Genomic DNA, 4,180 nt, shown 5'->3' with positions numbered 1-4,180 from the left:
TTTGAAAATCTCAACTCTCCTGTAGTTAGAATTCATTGAACGAAATGATATAATTTTGGCATATAGTGTGCATTTAGGAAATCTTGAGATATCACATACGGTAGGACCAAAAAACTGAAACTTAATTGAAATTCAACTGTAAAATAAACCGAATGAACCTAACAACGCATTGGAACCTAACGCATATATTCTAGAGGTCTAGGCTAGAGACGTGTTCCGGCGTTGTAAAACCTGGTAACTATTGCCTCACTGATGGTTGGGTGATTCCTCCTGAGAGACAACAAGTACCAGTACGGACTGAGCTCCCACGTACCGTCGCGTATATACGGGAGACCCCACTAGGCTATCATCCTTTATCCATAGGAAGCCGAGTCTGTCGCCTTACAAGCCGTAATGCTCTGAACACAGCATTCGGGAAGATTGACTGCAGTACGGGAAGTCCTTGGTTTTCATCTGATTGCCAAGGTGTATAAGCAGTTTTACGGATTGTTTGGTAAACCTTTTGCCTAGAGTCTCCAGAGTAGTCACTTTTGATCCTTTTCAGACTCCTTAAAAGAAAAGGTGCCTGTGAGCGTCTTGTCACTTCGTGCTCATTAAACATTCGAAGGAGACTAGAGTCATCTTTTGTCCTTTTCTCGACTCTTAAAACATGAAAAGGTCAAGTTGTGTCTTTGCATCCTAAAATTTATTTGGCCACGATAACATTTACCCAATTAGATTCTGTTTGCGTTAGTTTGAGTAGGGGATTTGTCTCGGTAGATTCCTTAGGTTTTGTGAAGTTTCATCCTGGCGGAATTACCAATTTCGTCTTCTGCCAAGATACCGGTTGTGAGTCTTCCTGTGGTTCCAAGTATACAACCACTTAGTTCTCGTGCCCCAGGCGACGAGACTTACCAGTTTCATTGGAACCCTACTTGGGAACCTTCTGAGGACAGTGTCCCTTTTTGGGACCATACTTCTCCTCGTGTGTCAGTCCCACCTTCTTCCTCTGACATGGAGGATTTGTCCCCTACAACGACTGATGAGTCCGTTGCGACGAGCGGTGAAATTCCCACCGCAACGGACCCTATACTTGTCAGTAGTACTCCCACTACTACAAACCTACCACCAGGCTATAAAGCTTTAAGGGATACTATGCCCTCTGGAACTCCTTTCACGGGTTCTATTTGGTCACCACTCACTTTTCCTACTACGGAGCCTTTTACTCCGCAAAGTCGCAGTCCATCTGTTACCTCAGTCACAACCGCTCCAACGGTCTGTGCAGCCTCTTCGACTCCTATTTTTAGTCGTCCTTCGGCTTCCTTGTTCGGAGTCTTTGATCCCATGACAAATGTCCCAATACAGGGGCCATACGATCCGTATTTGTCGTCTCAACCGGTTGTTGAGGTATCAGTTCCATTGTCAATTGATTGGGGCTCCACCTCTTTTCATGGTGGTCAAGTTTCATCTGCGCAGTCTCCAAGACAACCTCCTCAAGACCAACAAGGGCAATCCTTCCATGGAAACCCTTTCGCTTCTGGTGGTCCATTTTTCTCTTCTTATGTTCAACCTTCTGGTAACTCAGGTCAGTCTTCTGTTCAACAAGCCCAACCTGGTATCCAGCAAGGTTATCCTACTGGACAAATTGGTCAATCAACTGTTAACCCAAACCAACCCAATGTCCAGTATGCTTCAATATCTCGACCAGCTGTTCAACCGTATGGTCAGCCTACCGTCCAGCATAATCAACCTTCTGGGCAAGTCGGTCAGCCTCAAATCCAATTAGGCCAACCAACTGCCCAGCCCACTCAGCCATCTGGTCCGTTAGGACAACCTTCAATTGTGCAACAACAACAACTCCATTCCCAGCAGGTACCACCTTCTGGGCAGGGAGGTCAACCCCAATATCAACAAGGTTATCCTTCCGGCCAGATAGCCCAACCTACAGGACATCTTTCTGGTACTGCTCAACCTGGGTTTTCGCCCCAGGCTGGACCCCAACCCCCGTCTGGTTTTCAAACGCAAGCTGGGGTTCAATCCCAACCGCCTTATCAACCTCCGCCTACTCCTCAAACTCAATTTGGAGTCCAGCCACCCTATGGTTACCAGCAACCTCAAGGGCAACCTTTGTTTGCCCCGTACCAAAATTACCAACAACCGCAGACGAATCCTTATTATCCGCAACCATATGGTGCTTCTGCAGGACCGTTTGGTAATCCATGGAGCGCTGGGGGGCAAAACCCAAATCCTTACGGACAAAACCCTATGGGGCCAAATCCGTCAGGACCAAGCCCTTGGGGGCAACCGCCAGTTGGTTGGAACCTTGGTGCTCCGACCCAACAGCAGCCCCAGATGTCCTTTAATCCTCAATTACCTTTCTTGGCGACTTTAGAATTACCGGATGTGTCTAAATTGACTAATGATCCTATTCTGCATAATCCATATTGGCCTCCGGTTCCAACAAAAATTCCCGGTGACTGTCCAAAATTCGATGGTAAGCCTAATGAGGATCCACAAGCTCATGTCATGACTTATCACCTATGGTGCTCATCCAATTCATGGCTTGATGATTCCATTCGGCTTCGCCTTTTTCAAAGGACTCTCACCGGCTCTGCCGCTAAGTGGTATATTGAGCTCAATCGCGGATCCTTTCAGGATTTTAACTCCTTGGCTATGGCATTCCTCACTCATTTTCAGTTGCCCGTTTGATATGAAACGAGCACACACCTCCTCACATCCTTGAGACAAACGACGGCTACGCATATCTCTGATCATATCCATGAATGGAGACGGCGTAGACGTATGATCAAATTTTGGATTCCCGACCAGCTTCTTACTGATTGGTTTACGACTTCGTTCGTTCCTCCAATAGCTCGGGACATCGCTATGGGAGCGTGTGTTACTGAAGAGCAAGCTATCGCGCGAGCTCAGTACCTTGACTTGGTTTATTCTCAGTCAGGTACATTGTATGATTATTTGCCTGATGCCCCTAGACCAGGAACATCCAAAGCCCCGCCAACACCAACTGTTGACGGTATCATTGGAACTGTTAGTTCATCCTCAAAGAAAAATTCCGCGAACCCTGGGAAGCAAAAACCATCTGTTTCGAATGAACCCACCTCCCAGGTAATACCCACTTCAAATCTTACTTCCGAGGTCAATGCCGTCCAATCCACCACGGCAGACAAAGCCTCGAAAGCAAAGAAGAAAGGGAAAGCGAAGAATAAGCCAGATCAACCCAAGCAGGAAGCCCCTAAACCTCCGCCCGAGGACGGTGCCAAACGCAAACCCAAGTATCCTTGTCTTATCTGTGATGAGGATCACTATACCAAAGACTGCCCGAGGCGGTCTGAAGTTAGTCGTTTGTTGAAAGGCGCTCCCGGGACTCCTGCGGTGCTTAAAGAACCCTTTCCCTCACAGCAAACTCAAAAAACTCAAATGGTGGCTGACCCATCTCAGCCTCCCTCTTCCTTCGGTTCTCAAGTGTTTATGGCTGGAATGATCCCTATCAATATCAGTACTCGAACAAAAGATTATCCGCCATCTACCGGGAAGGAGCCTGAGATACCCTCTAGTGCTCCTCCGTTCAGTTCGGGTCCTCTCCACATTGAGAGACCTACAACTGAGACGCCTCTTCGACCCCCTCCAAAAGGAGTACTCCGGAAATCTTCTTACAACCCAAATGCTCGTGCTGCACAGCACTACAATATCGTTGAGGACTTAGCGCAGACTCCGTCGGCTATGTCCGCTTTAGAAGTTCTCCAGAGCTGCCCTTCTCAGAGGAAGTCCTTGCTATCCGCCATTGGTGGCATAGACCCGACAGATTCAGATTTAATTACTTTTGACTTAGAACGCCATACCCAGAGACTGCCTCCTCAAATCGCATTCCTTATACAGGTTATTATTGACTCCAAAACGATTCACCGTACAGTCATCGATGAAGGTGCTTCAACTTGCATCATGTCTGTCGCCTGTTGGAAAGCTATCGGATCTCCTACCTTGAGTCAGTCTCCCACAACCTTGGAAGCCTTTGATGGAAGAGCCTCTCGTCCTTATGGTATACTCCAATGTTTGCCCATTACTTTAGAAGGGAAGACGGTCGAAATGGAGGTTGAAGTCGTTGATGCTACTCTTACCTACAACCTCCTTCTCGGACGTAGCTGGATCTACGTGATGAAAGCTGTTGCTTCATCTTTGTTTC

This window comes from Pinus tabuliformis, chromosome 9 (assembly GCF_031772625.1).
Source record: "Pinus tabuliformis cultivar Carrire ecotype Pingquan chromosome 9, CPIR1, whole genome shotgun sequence".
Classification (NCBI taxonomy): Eukaryota; Viridiplantae; Streptophyta; class Pinopsida; order Pinales; family Pinaceae; genus Pinus; species Pinus tabuliformis.
This window is presented reverse-complemented; position numbering follows the sequence as displayed.